General features: G+C 39.6%; 1 long non-coding RNA gene across 1 annotated transcript in view; it reads left to right on the forward strand.

The window, feature by feature from the left end:
* LOC145547134 (uncharacterized) overlaps positions 1 to 5,965 on the forward strand; it is an 88,703-nt gene extending 82,738 nt beyond the window's left edge. The window contains exon 5 of the long non-coding RNA XR_014083563.1: positions 5,726 to 5,965. This is a non-coding gene — a long non-coding RNA (uncharacterized LOC145547134). The remainder of the gene's footprint in view (positions 1 to 5,725) is intronic.
* The last annotated feature ends 12,637 nt before the right edge of the window (positions 5,966 to 18,602 follow it).

Here is an 18,602-nt window from a genome sequence, read left to right on the forward strand (position 1 = left end):
GAGTACAGGGACAAGATTCCAGTGTCATGGGAGAGTCATTAGAGGTCAAAGTAAGTAAAGAATTCATTCATTCATTCAATATTCAACACAAATTGGGAGCACACAATATAAGCTGGGTACAGATGATATTCTACCTTGACATAACATCCATATCAGGGAGGGGAAATCAAGAGCAGACATTTTCATATCTATGTAAAATACATAGTATGTCAGATATAGTTGTTCTGAGAAGAAGGATGAGTTGTGCTGGGCAAGCAGAAAGTGCAATTTAAAGAAAGATGACGGGCTTCCCTCATAGCTCAGTTGGTAAAGAATCTGCCTGCAATTCAGGAGACCCAGGTTCAATTCCTGAGTCAGGAAGATCCCCTGGAGAAGGAAATGGCAACCCACTCCAGTGTTCTTGCCTGGAGAATCCCATGGACAGAGGAGCCTGGCAGGCTACAGTCCATGAAGTCGCAAGAGTCAAACACAACTTAGTGACTAAACCACAACCAAAGTAAAGTGAAAGTAAATTGGTCTGGGAAGGTCTCACTGAGACATTTAAGCAAAAGATCCTAAAGGAAGTGAGAGAAAAGAACAAGCAAATATAAAGGTAGAGTTCCTGGCAGAGGAAGTGGCAAGCGCAAAGGTCTTGAGATGACAATGTGTCCCATTTTTAAGGGACTGGCAGGGGAAGCCTGTGTGATTGGAGCCAAGTAACAAGGGGTAGAGAAGTAGGAGATGACTCTGAAACTTAATGGAGCAGGAAGATGAATCAAGGCTGTATAGACCACTGTAGATCTGTAGCAGGAGAGATCTGGGCCTGACATTCCTAACTGCTCAACTGAGAATCTGCCAGAGAAGGCAAAGGGATGCAGTGTAACTCTTAGAAGATAGTTCCTATAATCTAGATAAAAGACAGGTGAGCTTTGGAGACAGAAAGAAACCTCTGCTTTTGTCATCTAGGTCAATCTGCTTTTCTCCTGACATGCTGCTTTTTACCACCTCCATCATTTTCCCATATGGCCTCCATCCACTGCCACCAGGAGTGCCTTCCCTTCATCACTTATTTAAATTCTGTTCAACATTCAAGACACAGTTTAATTACCACTCCCAAGCCCCCATGAAACCTCTGGGCTCACTCCAGTCTTCAAAGTTACTAGAACTGTATTATGCACACTCTGTACAAGGTACAATTATGACCACTACCTTGCAGTTTAGCAATCAATTGCCTTCTTCCTATTTATTTTTTTTAATTTCTATTCACAATCTTTATTTTTAAATGTAATTTTATTTTTTTTTATTTTATTATTTATTTCTGACTGTGCTGGGTCTTCACTGCTGTGTGAGCTTTACTCCAGTTGCAGTGAGCATGGGCTACTCTCTCGTTGAGGAACATGGGCTTCTTGTTGCAGTGGCTTCTTGTTGCAGTGGCTTCTCTTGTTGCAGAGCACAGGCTCTAGGGTGTGCAGGTTTCAGTAGTTGAGGCTCCCGGGCTCTAGAGCACAGGCTCAATAGTTGTGACACATGGACTTCATTGCTCCAGGGCATGGGGGATCCTCCCGGATCAGGGATTGAACCCATGTCTACTGCATTGGTAGGTAGATTTTACCACTGAGCCATGAGGAAAGCCTCTGCCTTCTTCCTGTTTAACGTGTCTTAATCTTATCTACAAGGTCTCAAGGTACATGAGAAAAAAAAGTACAGATGTTTAACTACTGCTTAGCCCAATTCTGGACACAGAGGAGATTCTAAACTTGGTGACCATACAATTGGTCCAGTACATTTTGTATATATACTAGATAACAGGATTTTAACTTCAGTATTAAAGAATCCAAAGATTTTATGCTCTTTCTCACATCCCAGTGAAAGTCTAAATTCTGTACATAGAAAGAATTAGGCTCTCCAGTTTTGTTTACTAAAATTGTAGAATAATTCTAACTCTGCTCTATATAAGGAAAGACCACTTGACTTTTAGAATTAAACAGCAGTTAATAAATTATATAATCCAAACTTGAGGACTCTGAAGCCCAGAGAAATGCAATTTCTTGCCCCACATCAAGAGGAAATAGACAGTAGAATGAGGACCAGATCCTAAATCCTTTGAATTCCCAGCTAGAATTCCTGAGTGAATCTCCACATATTGTTCTTTTGCATTTTCTGTCTTTGGAGTCTGGATAACAGCAAGAGAAAAGAGTTTGACAAGTGCTCTGTGAGTTATTTTCTATGCCCCAGGCACTGTACTAGGACTGTGAGACCAAGGAGAAAAGGAAATAAAAATAACATGAATTCAACTCTACATTCAGAACTCCAGAACTCTCTGTATTCTTTTCTAAAGCAATGTTCTTAGCCATTTTTTTTCTTTTTTTTGAGTCATAAAACCTTCTGAGAATATAATTCAAAAATATATATATGCACAAATCAACTGGAGACTGCACATAATTTTAGGGTTTTCCAATGCCTTGCACCTGTAGGTTATAGCTCTTTTTCTGAAAACTTGGCAAGTTATCTCTCAGAACCCTCAAAAGTAGAACAATGGTTTTCTATTTCTATAAGTTAGAGAGTCTGGCTTACTAGGTGGTACCAGTGGTAGAGAATCTGCCTGCAAATGTGGATGCAAGACAGGTAGCTTCAATCCCCGGGTCAGGAAGATCTCCTGGAAGAGGCAATGGCAACCCACTCCAGGATTCTTGCCTGAAGAATGGCATGGACAGAGGAGCCTGGTGGGCTACATTCCATGGTGTCACAAAGAGCTGGACACAACTGAGCACACATTCACACAAGTTAGAGTCCAGATGCCAACCCTCACCTGTTCCCTCCGCCCTTTTGAGAGACTGGAGGAAAGGCTGCCGTCACAGCTTCTTCTCCCCACTAAATGCATACACACTTCCTTGAATGCCTCAGATCCCTGGCTCCCGCTGCCACAGTGGATGGACCAGGGTTCAGCCAAACCCAGGTCATGCTCAGGGCTGATCAGCTTTTCTGTGCCCTGCTTTCACCACTCAGAGAAGCTTCCCTTCTACTCTGCCGAGCCACACTCCCATTGAGGGCCTGAGCTGGAGAGGAGGGGTTGGAACGGGCTTCAGATGATGCTGCTGAAAGGCTTGGGGGGGTTGAAGTGGTGGTTCTGGAATGAAAGATATAATGAAAGGAGCATTTCTCACAGCAGCCATACATCATGGAACTTCTCCAGGCAGAAAAAAGTGAGAAACAGATGGCAATGAACAGGCAAATGCACCACAGGGACAAAGCTTGAGTGGGAGGGTGTGAGGAGGCAGCAGCCCGTTGGAAGCAGCAGGAAGAGGGGAAAAGCCCACCCTATGGTACTCACATAAGGCAAGTCAGAGTTGGAGACAGAAGCCAGGACCATGTGACCAGAGACTAGTGCTCACGGCACATGGAGCCAAGGATAGGGCCAGCTCTTTCCCAGGCAGATAGGAGCACTCTTCCCCAGAGGTCCTGTTGAAGTCTCATTTCTGCACCTGGGAAAATAAGCTGTTCTAAAACAATTAGGGTAGTAGATTTCAACCACACTGCATAATAATCACGTGATTAAAAACCAGGATCTTCCCACAGAGATTACCATGCTGGGCTTTGTTTAGTCGCTCAGTCGTGTCTGACTCTTTGTGACCCCACAGACTGTTACCTGCCAGGCTCCTCTGTCCATGGGATTCTCCAGGCAAGAATATTGGAGTGGGTTGCCATGCCCTTCTCCAGGGGATCTTCCCAACCCAGGGATCGCACCCAGGTCTCCTGCGTTGCAGGCAGATTCTTTACCATCTGAGCCACCAGGGAAGACCCAGAGAATACCATACTAAGTGACATAAGTCAGACAAAGACAAGTAACATATGATATCAATTATATGTGGAATCTAAAGAAGTTATACAAATGAATTGATTTATGAAACAGAAACAGACTCACAGCCTTTGAAAACAAACTTAAGATTACAGAAGAGGAAATGTTATGGGCCATAAATTAAGAGTTTGGGATTAACAAACACATGCTGCTATATATAAAATAGGTCATCAATAATGACCTACTGTCTAGCACAAGAAACTCTACTGAATGTTCTGTAATAACCTATATAAAAAGAGAATCTGAAAAAGAATGGATATAAGTATATGTATAACAATCAGCTGGACACCTGAAAACAACACAACATTGTAAATCAATTCAACTCCAATATAAAATAAAATTTAAATTAAAATTTTTATAAAACATAGCAGTAAAAAAAAAAATTATAATCTTTAAAAAAAGATAACTTAAATAGTCCTAGAATACCAAACATGCTTGTTTGCCTAAGACTTTTGAGCTTCCCTGGTGGCTTAGAAAGTAAAGAATCTACCTGCAATGCAGGAGAGTCAGGTTCAATCCCTGGGTGATGAAGATCCCCTAAAGAAGGGACTGGCTACCCACTCCATCACCCTTATCTGGAGAATTCCTTGGACATAGGAGCCTGGCAGACTAGAGCCCATGGGGTCACAAAGGGTCAGACACAACTGAGCAACATTCACTTCACACTTCGTCATCTTAACACTGAAATTCCTAAAATAATTGCCCCTCAGTCCTATGCAAACTGGGACAACCAGTTACCCTATGACCTTTATTCTGATTCTCTCTGAGATGAGACCTAGGGGTCTGTCTCTCCACCCTGCTCTTCTAGGTGATTCTGTTGCTAAGGCACTAGCAGGTTGGACACTATATTTAATCCCTGGTGTAAACTGCCAAGCAGGTCTATAAGAGAGAAAAAGAGAGGAAGGAAAGCAGAAAGAGTTGATGGTTTCTGAAAATTCTAAACCACATTTTCTCAACCCTTTGAGTCATGTGGAAAGCTTATAAAACCACTGGTGCTTGGCCCACGTTCAGGCAACATCAGATTCTATTAGGGTGGGATCTAGGCAGTGATAGTAGGAGTGAGAATCACTGTACCAGGTGGCCTTTTGGTTTCCAGATTGATGGTATTTGCTGCCAGACAGAAGGAAGAGAGGGAGACCTACTGAGTGCCCACACGTGGACAAAATAGCACTGCACCCCACCTGATGGGAGCCAAGAGGTCCCTCTAAAGTGTGATTTCTACTCCTTGGGGTCAAAGCCCAGGAAAACGTCATCAATTGATGGGAATCTTCCCAAATAATATTAGAGGAATCTACACATATGCATTTAACCTTATCCTCCAAGAATTACAAACAATGAGGCCCCTTTCAATGGTCTGTAGGAAGTGTGTCCATGCCCTCTCCATGCTTGGGGTAACTGCATACCATGGATATAACATAACCAAGCTTCTGCCACTGAGAAAAACCAGAAAGACCAGGCATCACTTCTTTGTTTTCTGTGACCAATAAGAGAAGAAAAAAAAATTTCTGAAAAGAAAGGAAAGAACAAAATAAAAGATTCTGAAGAAGGAAATGGAAATCAAACTAGTGAAAGAATATGACAAGAAAGAGAGGGAAAAGGGAGGGGCAGAGAGGAAACAGGAGGACTCCAATTCAGGTTCAAGCCTGTCAGTTAAGACCACCTTAGATCATAAAGAGGTTCGAAGGCTAAAGACCAAAAGGTGACAAAACAGTTATTTTGCCAGGAATAAATGGATATATTATGTGGTGTTGGTTATAGCAAAATCTATGAGGCAGTTGAATGCTAAATTGTCAGAGGCCAATAGAAAGTGTTCTGTCTTCTTGAAGGACACATAAAGAGAAAGGTGAGGTAGCTGAAACTTAAACTTTCACTTCCCTTCCACTTCCACAGGTTCTTCAGAAGATAAATGACCTCTCAGTTGATACAGCTGGGAAGTGCAGTGTCTTGCAAATGGACAACAGCATAGCATAGAAACCTAATAAGAAGTAATAAAAAGAATAACAAGGACAATGTGGTGGTGGTGGTGGTGGTTTAGTCACCTTGGCAAAATATATCCCAATATGAAATGTTTCATAATAAATTGTTAAAATGGTTTGCACTTTGAATTAGAATAGTAAATACTTTGTTACAGAATCCCTGCATTTTGTTTTTTATCTATCACATATCAAAACCAAATGTAGACTTGAGACTTTTATGGTACCTTCTGGCTAAAGACTGCACCTTCATCACTGAAGAAAATTTTATCAGATTTATTTATTAAGCCCATATCTGCAGTTGGCTCTGCACAATGCACAGAATTGAATGAATAAGATATTTTTAAGGAAGTCCTGATCTCAATGACATTACACACCATGGCAAATATTCCTACTGAAACATGTAGAGTGCTATTAAAGTTAGTGATTCACAACCTGAAGAAGAAAAACATGCCCTTGTCAGCAGCAGGAGAATACCTAAACGACTACAGAACTGAAGTTGATTACCATCAACATCAACTTGTAATTCTCAAGCACTCAGAAGGTACAGGGCAGTGGACCACAGATGGGGATAAAAACAAGTATAAAAACTGGACTCTGCCCTAAGTGAACCCACAATGTAGTAGGAGGGAGAGGAAATAAACATACACAAAATGATAATTCCTAGGTAACATTTTTTAAGTGACCCAGGCCCTAAATACAGTAGTAATTTGGAGGGGGGTACACTCACCAAAGCAGGGCTCTTCTACAAAATAAGCTACACTTCAAGAAGAAATGACACAGTAATCAAAAACTTTTACATTTCCTTTATAGCAGTGGTCCCCAATCCCTGGGCCACAAACCAGGACTAGCCTATGGCCTGTTAGGAACCAGGCCTCACAGCAGGAGGTGAGCAAGCAAAGTTTCATTTGTAATTACAGCCACTGGCCATTGCTCACAACACACTTCAGGTGTCACTGTCTCCCATCACTCCCAGATGGGACCATCTAGTTGAAGGAGAACAAGCTCAGGATTCCCAGTGATTCTGCCTTATGGTGAGTTGTATAATTATTTCATTATATATCACAATGTAATAATATAAGAAATAAAGTGCACAATAAATGTAATCCACTTGAATCATCACCAAACCACTCCACCCCTGATCCACTGAAAAGTTGTCTTCCATGAAACTGGTCCTTGGTGCCAAAAAGGTTGGGGGCCACTGCTTTCTAGTGTCCAAACATACCCATTAGTGTTAGTCACTCAGTCGTGTCTGACACTTTGCAACTCCACGGACTGCAGCCTGCCAGGCTCCTCTGTCCATGAGATTGTCCAGATAAAAATACTGGAGTGGGTTGCCATTCCCTTCTCCCATTATCAGATTTAATTCTTATAATACCCCCACTGAAATGAGTGTAACAATCTCCATCTTATAGATGAGAAAGTTGAGACTCAAAGAAGTTAAGCAGCTTCCCTGAGGCCACAGAGCTTAAAGCCTCAGAGCCAGGACTTACGATCAGTGCCAGAGGAAGCACATCCTTAAAGTCCAAAATGAACATTTTCAGAAGCAGCCTGGTTACAGCAGTGAACTTGTTGTAACTATTTTCTGGCTGATCCTGGCAAGACTCTTAGTTTATCTTATTCAAACTTGTCCATCATCTTGTTTTGCTAAGTCAGTTGAGATGCTCTAATGCTCATAATAGGATTTGCCACCTTCCCCACTTGCCAAGTCCCCGATCCTTCGGCAGCAGCAGCAACAGAAATATTGAGAAGTCTACTTTTTCAAATAAAATCTTACGCAGAAGCGCAATGAGCAACGTTGCATAACTTCTCTTATCTCTGGCCCTTTTGTTTTCTGGAATTAACATTTCCAAAAGAATACAGAAAGAGGTGCAAAGAGGAATCAATTCAGTATTTTAGCTCCCACAAAAGAAGCACACACACTCAATAAAGGGGATCATTGTGTACTTTGGCTGTTATGAACTCTAACACACTGATTCACACACTGAGTGCAGGATGAACTAAAATATTTTCCTATCTCTTTCCAAGGGGACAGGTTTTCTAAATTTTCTAAGCGTAAGCATCATTTAACTAATAATACTTTTTTTTCTATTATGCTTCTTTGGTCCTACATTGAATCAAAATTCTCTGATTCTGGCAATAGGCTTTTTTAAAGTTTTAGTTTCTGGTGATGGTGTGTATTTTCGTCTTTAGATCTTAGTAGAAATTTGAGAGATGATGTGTCAGTGACAACTAGGCAAGCAACGTTTTAAACTAAAATCCAAACGAAACGTAATTTGACTGCACTACAAACGCTAGCTTCATGAGATTTTTCTTCCCACCAAATGCATCTCTCCTTCCCATTAGGCACGTTTGGGTAGAACAAATGGGTGACTTGACTAGAAGCAGAAAGACATTCATTCCATTCCAATTTTGAATATGACAGTTGTGAAATCAGACTCCTGACCTGTATGCCAATTTGAAAACCAATAACAATTTAAATGCTTGAATTATTAACAGAAAGCAAGGGATGGAGATGAGGATGGAGACATCTATAATGGAGTGACGATTCCCAGCATAATAGAGTTACTTATTTTAGAACCATCTTACAAGCATATTCCTTGAAGTTTTCATAGCTTATAAATTGTTTGTTGCTGAAACTCATTTTGAATTCTCTTTACTATTTCATTCTCATCTGCATCAGCAGTCAGAGTAGCTGTGGATAGCCATAGTATGATTTAAAAAAAAATTACTCAAGTAAAGCTCAAGCTCTAGAGTCAAACATACTCAGATGCCAATTCTGAAACTGACTTGTACTTGCGTTGTGAGAGCTGATGAAGCTTCCTGCCCACAGCTGAGAACTTCTGAGGTTGGCCAGGTACCACATTGCTCACCTCCCAGCATCTGGCCTACTTGTTTTCCTGTATTGATGGTTTCATTCCATAAGCACCCTTTTCTTTGGTTCTAATTGCAGAAGTAATATAGATTAAATTTGCATATGTTTAAATACAGATAGGCAAAAAGGGAGAAAGTGCCAAGGATGAAAACAGTTAATCTAAGAATTTTTTCTATACATATTAACTATGCATGTATATGTTCTGTATTATCTAAAAATGGATCCAACTGCACGTACTTTGTGTTGCCCTGATTTTTTTCACTTAACAACATATTATGAACACTGTTCTAAGAGAATAAATAAACAAATGGCTACATGCATCATGGTTGTATAATATTCCATTATATGAATATATTATCATTTATCTGCTAGTTATTGCAGTTCAAACATCTCTGGAAATTTCAAAAAATCCTTAAGGTTCTTGACCGAATTCCAACATATTTGTTTGAGGAGAGAGTTGCCCACACTGACAATTGTTCAGCACCAGCAGGTGTCCTATATGTGCGTGCATGAGTGCATACTCAGTCGCTTCAGTTGTGTCTGACTCTTTGTGATCCTATGAACTATAGCCTGCCAAGCTCCTCTGTCCATGGTGTTCTCCAGCGAAGAATACTGGAGTAGGTTGCCATTTACTTCTCCAGGAAAGTGAAAGTGAAAGTGAAGTCGCTCAGTCGTGTCCGACTCTTAGCGACCCCATGGACTGTAGCCTACCAGGCTTCTCCGTCCATGGGATTTTCCAGGCAAGAGTACTGGAGTAGAGTGCCATTGCCTTCTCCAGGAGATCTGCCCAATCCAGGGATCGAACCCACATCTCCTGTATTGGCAGGCGAATTCTTATCTGTTGAGCCACTAGGGAAGTTGTGTGTCTACTTAGCTTACTAAAAAAAAAAAAAAAAACTTACTCAGTTACTGACATACAGAGGGTTTTTAACATATTTGTTCAACTGAATTGAACAATATCATTGTGGTTAAGATCATTCTATAAATATTTTTTCACGCATGCCAAATAATTTACTAGAGCCAGCACCTTGAAGTGGAATGTCTGAGTCTCACATATGCAAATACCAATGTTTTTGATTTATAGAAACTGTTCACTCTCATCACTGTTTCTGGGTAAGATGAACCATCCCTGATTTCTACTCATTTTTTTCCCCTTCTGTCCATGTTACCTTTCTGGAAACAAGAAAAAGAAATGGGAAAAGAGAAAAGATGGGTTTTAGAAAGGAAGTAGCTTCCTTCAAGCCCATTCTCAACATCCACAGTAAACATACACTCAATGTTATAATTTATATACACTAGTCCTCAAAATACCCATTTTCACAGACACCCAACCATCCCCAGAGTCCCTTAATGTCCATAATTGGGACAATTCTGTTAATATTGTTTATACATACAGGCTGCTGCAATTTTACTACATTGCTTTGTTTTGCACGTGAGGCAATTATAAAACAACTTCTCATAATCTCAGAACTGGACAGAAATTCTGTTGCAAAATAATATAGAGTGAGTGTATTATAAAGTACCTTGCAGGCACTTGCGCCTCAGAGTCTTGTTTAGAGAAACGGGTATTGCAGGGAATAAAACTGCAATAAGGCTGAGAAATTTCTGTTATTTTCTTTTTTTCATGACTCAGAATGAGCAAGTTATTCCAGGTTTTTCAGGGACAAGAGGTTTCACTATTATAACCCTGAAGGCAGTAGCGTTACTCTGCGTTTTATGCCTGTGCCTCTTCCACTTTATGAAAATGGGAAGTTTTGTGGCTTTGGCACACATTTGCCTGTCATAACAACTTGGTATTGTATATAAAGAGATACAATCATCTGTGGCAGCTCCTTCCAATCCAAAACCATACAACACTGAACATATGATGAACCAGTAATTAGCTTGTGAATTCAGTTACTCTGAGCAATCTAAATGCATATTTCAAGTTTTGATTACTCCTCCATCAGGGTTTTTATTATTTCTTTCCTTCAATTAAGCAAGCAGTTATAGAAAAAAAGCAAGATTTTTAAAGGCTTATAACACCTAGATAATGGCGATTAAACATGGCTTCAGAGATAGGGAGTTAGTTCTTCCTGATAAGAATCATCTAGTACATAAAATGAGTAAATTAGCAGATGGTTTTGAACATTGTAAAAAAAATTCACTATTTTGTAAAAATCTCATTGTTAACTGATGGTTTCATAGAAGAAGCTCTGAACTAGAACTCAGTATACCTGAAGTGTATAATAAGGGGGCTGAAATTCTTAAGGTCCCTTTGAATTTAAATTATATGTGAATTATACTATTATATAGAGGCTGACACAGAAATCAGGCCAAATTTGGGGGAAATTCTAGTAATTTAGGAAATTACTAGAATTTGGAAATTTTAGAATTTGGGGAAAACAAACAAGCTTTGAATAAGTTGATCAGTAGAAGATTATTTTATTTGGTTTTCATAGAATTTTTCAGGGACAGATTAACAATATCAATCAAAGAAACAACTGATATTTTGTTTTATTTTTTCAACAAGGTGCTGAAGAATTTTTTCAAGAAATCAGAGTGAGTACATAGAAGGATTCAAAAGAGTGCTTAATGACAGAAAATGCTAGAGTTTCAAGTAGCTTTGGTGCTTGCACACTCCAGCTTCCCCAATTTATAACTGAATAAATTCAGACCCATCTACTCGATAACTTAAAAGAATTAATAAGCAAAACCAAGCCTAGAGACCAGATCTCACAGATGTCAGGGCCAGGGCTCTTTCAACACACCTCAATATGTCCTTAGTCAATGAAAATTGTTTTTATTTCCAACAAAATTTGTATTACAATTTTCACAGTTTTCACTGATATATTTACATCTTCATGCACAGCTTTGATCCAATGGGTCAAAAAGCATCAAGTCAACTCTAAGTACACCTGGGTTAGATGGACCGTTTAACCATTTAATGCCACGGCTTCATTATAGTAACCTGCTTGTTAAATCAAGGCTAGTGTTGCTCATGCATCTGTGAAGATTTCTAAACCAAGCAGAGAAGACTTCATTGGAGACATTTTATAAAAGTTCATAATTCAGTTGAAGAGAAAAAACAAGGTTTCCTCTTGATGATAAGTGAATTTTTGTTTGAGGCTCCAATACAATGTGACTTCCTTCTGTCTATAAAATAAGTGACTGTCTAGTTTCCCAGTTACCTGGGCCAAAATACACTGCTCAACAAGCAATTTTGGTTAGAGCTGAAGTTCCTATTTGATGGAGGTGATGGGGTGGAGTTGCCTTGTTTCAAAGACAGTTGCTTCTTCCTCTGCTGGTAGGTTCCTTTCTGATTAAACTCCTAACAATTCATGTTTCTTTGCCTTCAAATATGTAAGAGAGTGTTATAAATCAGGAAGACTCAACATACGTTGTTTCTGAAAGTAGAATTTGGCAAATGAATGGAAGTTACTAGAGAATACTAGGGGATCATTAGGAAGAATTTTGTAACAATTAGGGCTCTCCAAAAATGAATTGAATGATTCTGATGTCTAATAAACTTTTTCTTAGGAAATGTTGAAGCAGAGCCTGGAAAACTACCTGTCAGAGATGTTGTAGAGATGAAAAAGAAGTAGTAAAATGCTAATTGAGAGATTTCACTCAACTTCTTAATTTCTAGCATTATATGAGTTGTTTTTTTTTTTTTTAAGTTATAAACCAAAATATCAACAAGAATTTGTGAATCTCCTTTGGTAAATCAAGCCATGGGAGTAAAAGCAGTAGAAAACAGAGTTTCCTTCAGAACAGAGCTTTTGTTCATGCTTAGGAAACAAGCATAACTCATCCCAAATTTTTATAAAATGACATAACTAAAATATAAGCACATGTCAAATTAGGCAGTATTATATAAAAATCCTATTAAGATTTGGGAAAGGGGGAATAACAGATTGGAGAGATTGGGTTTTAGGATGGGCCTAAAGAATGGATCTGTTGGATCATAGAAAAATCCTACACCCATTGGATCATAGAAAAAGCAAGAGAATTCCAGAAAAACATCTACTTCTACTTCATCGACAGCACTAAGTCCTTTGACTGTGTGGATCACAAGAAGCTATGGAGAGATGGGAATACTAGACCACCTTACCTGCCTCCTGAGAAACCTGTATGCAGGTCAAGAAGCAACAGTTAGAACTGCACATGGAACAATGGACTGGTTCCAAAATGGGAAAGGAGTATGTCAAGACTGCCACCCTGATTATTTAATTTATATGCAGAGTACATCATGTGAAATGCTGGGCTGGAGGAAGCACAAGCTGGAATCGAGACTGCCAGGAGAAATATCAATAACCTCAGATATGTAGGTGACACCACCCTTATGGCAGAAAGTAAAGAGGAACTAAAGAGCCTCTTGATGAAAGTGAGAGTGAAAAAGCTGGCTTAAAACTCAACATTCAAAAAACTAAGATCATGGCATTCAGTCCCATCACTTTATGGCAAATAAATGGGGAAACAATGAAAACAGTGACAGACTTAATTTTCTTGGACTCCAAAATCACTGCAGATGGTGACTGCAGCCATAAAATTAAAAGATGTTTGCTCCTTGGAAGAAAAGCTATGACAATATCTAGACAGCATATTACAAAGCAGAGACATTACTTTGCCAACAAAGGTCCGTCTAGTCAAAGTTATGATTTTTCCAGTAGTCATGTATGGATGTGAGAGTTGAACCATAAAGAAGGCTGAATGCCAAAGAATTGATGCTTTTGAGCTGTGATGTTGGAGAAGACTCTTGAGAGTCCCTTGGACTGCAAGGAGATCCAACCAGTCAATCCTAAAGGAAATCAACCCTAAATATGCATTGGAAGGACTGATGCTGAAGCTGAAGCTCCAGTACTTAGGCTCCCTGATGCGAAAAGCTGACTCACTAGAAAAGACCTGATGCTGGGAAAGATTGAAGGCAGGGGGAGAAGGGGATGACAGAGTATGAGATGGTTGGATGGCATCACCACCTCAAAGGATGTGAGTTTGAACAAACTCCAAGAGACGGTAAAGGACAGAGAAGCCTAGTGTGCTACAGTCAGTGGGGTCACAAAAAGTCTGACACAACTGAGTGACTGAACAGCAACAACAAAAGAAGGGATAGAATTTAAATTTAGAGAGAATTATTGTGGAGATAAAAGATAAGAAAGAGGCAGTAGGGAGGTGGGGGAAGGATAGATTGGGAGTTTGAGTTAGTCGATGCAAACAATTATATATAGAATGGATAAACAACAAGGTCCTAGTGTATAGCACAGGGAACTACTATACAGTAGTTCCCAAAGAGTCGGACATAACTGAGTGACTGAACAACAAATAAATCAACTATACTTCAATACATTTTTTTTTCAAAAGAAAAAAAAGAAAGAGAGAGCATGAACTACTACACAGAAACTAGGATATGCATCCTTTAAGAGGATTTTGGTATAAGATACCCAAGACAGTAAGAGGATATTTGGGGAAGTACCTTTTTACTTTCTAATTTTTTAGTCATATAACGTGGTCCATAGCAAAAGGATGTTTAAAAAATAAAACCTATCCCTGAGTTAGTTTTCCCTTCTCTCTTTTTTCTTTTACTTTATTGAGCAATAACTGATAAATATAATTAATACACTTAAAGTGTACAATGTGATGATTTGATGTACATATACACTGTGGAATGATTACCAAGATCAAGGTGACTAAGGCATCCATCCCCTTACTATTCTGATGCCAGGTTCTAAGTGCTGCCTTAGGCTGTAAAATGTGGAGCAAATAAATGGATTTCATAGCTGTAACAGTATCATACCCAATTTGATGTTGGAAACCATCACCCAAATTCTGTGTGATTTGAAAAGCAGTTTCTTATCAATCAAATACCACTAGCCCTTTGCTGAATTTGGGGATGTGGGGTTGTCTACCTTTCTGGATGCAATAAATGGCACACAGAAAAGCTTTATTGTGTTTGCATCACATCCCTATTTATGATGGTAATGAACAACTTTTATCTTTGAAAGTAGGACAGAGACAGACGGAGCCGAGTAGGCACCATCATCCAGGCTCATTCATAGTCATTGCAGTCCAAAGAGTGGAAAGGACAGAGAGAAATTGGATGACTCTTACAGGCAATGCATTATAATGAATGTAAAACATTTAGCAACAAAGATCCGTACAGGGAATGGGGCACTTGGCTTCACAACCTCCCCAGGATTTACTGAAGTTAGGAAGAAGTTTATGATGAAAACAATCAGAGTAAATTGCCGAAACATCTTCCGTGCTGCTTTAATTAAAGAGCTTTTCATCATTTCCAGCTTAAACATCTTTCTCAGTCTTAAAAGTAACTACTGAATTTTTTAGTGCTTTTGCATCTGTAGTCAAGAAAATTTAGTTTTCATTTCTAAGAAGTACAAGGGATGAATTTCATGTATGTTCCCTGGCAATTCAAATGAATATTTCTTCTCTCTCTTACATCCCTTTCTAGAATAATGCATGTTCTTTCAGATGTGTTCAAACCAACTAGAATGTCAAACACTTTGAAGTAAATGTTATAAGGAATGTAGATGTCAGAGTTGCACTAATAAACAGTGAGTGGAATGAATATAAACAGTGGATGCATTAGGAAGCACTTAGGATGTTAGGTACTAAAGACAACTTAGGGGAAATTACCTTGATATCTTTCAAAAGCAGAGTATGTGTGACTGCAAACTGTTTGATATCTCTTCACTTGCTCTGCATCCTCTGGGTGCATTTGTGTGTATCAACTCCATTGCTCACAACCCTTCCTTCCCTACTTAACCTTGTCAAAGTTGACTCAGTTTCAAATCCAGCCCCCCTGTGTCTATAACCTCTAATCTCAATGCTTATTAAAGACCAGAACAGTTGACACGAATACAGCTTTGTGTCATAATTGTGGTCCAATGTCACATAAAAATCACATTTAACAAGTCTTTGTTATTAAAAAGAATAATGATGCTAGTACTACAAAAATGATCATATTTCTTGAGTCATAGATACATTTGTGGGCTTCCCTCATAGCTTAGTTGGTAAAGAATCTGCCTGCAGTGCAGGAGACTCAGGTTCGATCCCTGGGTTGGGAAGATCCCCTGGAGAAGGAAATGGCAACCCACTCCAGTACTCTTGCCTAGAGAATCCCATGGACAGAGGATCCTGGAGGGCTTTAGTCCACAGGGTCACAAGAGTCGGACACAACTTAGCAAATGGAGAGAGAAAGAAAAGAGAGATGATAAATTTATAGGTTCATCACATAAGCTGTAAAAGTTAAGATAAAATATTTATTTGCTTATGCATGGAATTTCTATCACCTATTTATGTTCAGGTAGACCTGGATTTCATCACTGGATAGGGAAGATCCCCTGAAGGAAGAAATGGCAACCCACCATAGGATTCTTGCCTGGAAAACCCCATGGACAGAGAAGCCTGGGGTCTCAAAAGTGGGACACAACTGAGCAACTAAAACTTTCATTTATACTGTGGGAATTTCTTTCACTATGATTTGCTCATTTTCCTTTCTGAAACTCATTATGTTTCTGGCTTCCTGAGTCATAGTCTTCAAAAGATGAGAAGTGGTAAGGAAAGTTGAGCTCCTGGCTTGTTGGGTCTTAGAACCATTGCCCTCTTGTCCTTGTGGAGGTCCATGCCACTCTTTTATGAACATTAAGCATGTAGTATTAGGAGAGACCTGAGGTATCGTATCCTATTTGCTGGCTACTTCACCATTCATGAAGGTCGCCTTCTCACTTTGGAGCGAGACTTCACCTTTCACCTTTCACCTTTCCCCAAATGTCTGCTTTTCTGGACTCTTCCAGCCACAACAGGTTACTTGGGTAAAAGCCCAAATAAAAGAAAATACAGTCCACAAGAGCTTACAGTATGTACGTGCTCAGTCGCTTCAGTCATATATAATTCTTTGCAGCCCTGTGGATGATAGCCTTCCATCTCCTCTGTCCATGGGATTTTCCAGGCAAGAATACTGAAGCAGGTTGCCATGCCTTCCTCCAGGGGGTCTTCCCAACCCAGGGATCGAACTCAGGATTTGACATTGCAGACAGACTCTCTGCTGTCTGAGCCACCAGGGAAGCCTTTTTAAGTGTACAATTCAATGATTTACAGGTCTGTAGGTTTACAGAGATGTACTTTCACCACTACTCTCCAGTTCTAGAACATTTCAGTCACCTGAAAAAATCTCATATGCCTGTTGCAGTTAATCCTGATTCTATCCCCCAGCCTTAGGCAACTACTAAGATAATCACGATGGTGTAATCACTCACCTAGAGCCAGATATCCTGGAATGTGAAGTCAAGTGGACCTTAGGAAACATCACTACAATCAAAGCTAGTGGAGGTGATGGAATTCCAGTTGAGCTATTTCAAATCCTGAAAGGTGATGCTGTGAAAGTGCTGCACTCAATATGCCAGCAAATATGGAAAACTCAGCAGTGGCCACAGGACTGGAAAAGGTCAGTTTTCATCCCAATCCCAAAGAAAAGCAATGTCAAAGAATGCTCAAACTACTGCGCAATTGCACTCATCTCACATGCTAATAAAGTAATGCTCAAAATTCTCCAAGCCAGGCTTCAGCAATACGTGAACCGTGAACTTCCAGATGTTCAATCTGGTTATAGAAAAGGCAGAGGAACCAGAGATCAAATTGCCAACATCTGCTGGATCACCAAAACAGCAAGAGAGTTCCAGAAAAACATTTATTTCTTCTTTATTGACTACGCCAAAGCCTTTGACTGTGTGGATCACAATAAACTGTGGAAAATTGTGAAAGAGATGGGAATACCAGACCACCTGACCTGCCTCCTGAGAAACCTGTATGCAGGTCAGGAAGCAACAGTTAGAACTGGACATGGAACAACAGACGGTTCCAAATAGGAAAAGGAGTATGTCAAGTCTGTATAGTCACCCTGCTTATTTAACTTATATGCAGAGAACACCATGAAAAACACTGGGCTGGAGGAAGCATGAGCTGGAATCAAGATTTCCAGGAGAAATATCAATAACCTCAGATATGCAGATGACACCACCCTTATGGCAGAAAGTGAAGAAGAACTAAAGAGCCTCTTGATGAAAGTGAAAGAGGAGAGTGAGAAACTTGGCTTAAAGCTCAACATTCATAAAACTAAGATCATGGCATTTGGTCCCATCACTTCATGGCAGATAGATGGGGAAACAGTGGAAACAGTGGCTGACTTTATTTTTCTGGGCTCCAAAATCCCTGCAGATGGTTGCCAGAGTCCAGCTCCAGCAGGTCCAAGGGTTTCCTCAGGATGGACGGCATCGGCGATACGAATGAGAAGACACAGCGAGTCGTGTTGTTTCCAAGTGTCTTCTGACTTTATTGTTTTTAAGACAGCTTTTATATTTTTAGTGGTACATAGAAACAAATGTAAAGTATAGAGTCATGCCAGATCAGCTCGATGGATCAGCAGTTTTTGATCCATATCGGAACCAGAACACTGTTTGTGTTTCTAAGTTATAAAAGGTTTAAAATTGTTTACATCATCTTCTGGCCCAGAGGCCTGCTAACATCTTGTGATTCTTTTATTGATAAGGGTTGATCAGCCAGGACACTTTTGTATCAGGCACAGCAGGAAAGAATTCATTAATAGAAAGTTTCAAGGTAAAACCTGTTTTCGGTAATTTACTCTATGCCTTGAGCTTAACAGAAAAGAATGTGGTTCCATAAAGTCATAGTACAGCAAGCTGAAACAATAGAGCACAAAGGTCAGTTCTTAGCAAAATCACCAGCTGAATTAACGATTGTCTTATTATTTGTATTAAAGCTAAACTTTTATTTATACAAATCTCTAATTGTTATGTTTTCATTATATAGGCTAAATACGTTAAGAGTAGAAAAGACATAATGAGTAAGTATAGACTAAGTTACAGTTTTATAAAGCAACATTTCTTATATTTTCTAACAAGCCTTT

The sequence above is a fragment of the Giraffa tippelskirchi genome, chromosome 4 (assembly GCF_054371585.1).
Source record: "Giraffa tippelskirchi isolate mGirTip1 chromosome 4, T2T-mGirTip1v1.2.pri, whole genome shotgun sequence".
In the NCBI taxonomy this organism is placed as follows: Eukaryota; Metazoa; Chordata; class Mammalia; order Artiodactyla; family Giraffidae; genus Giraffa; species Giraffa tippelskirchi.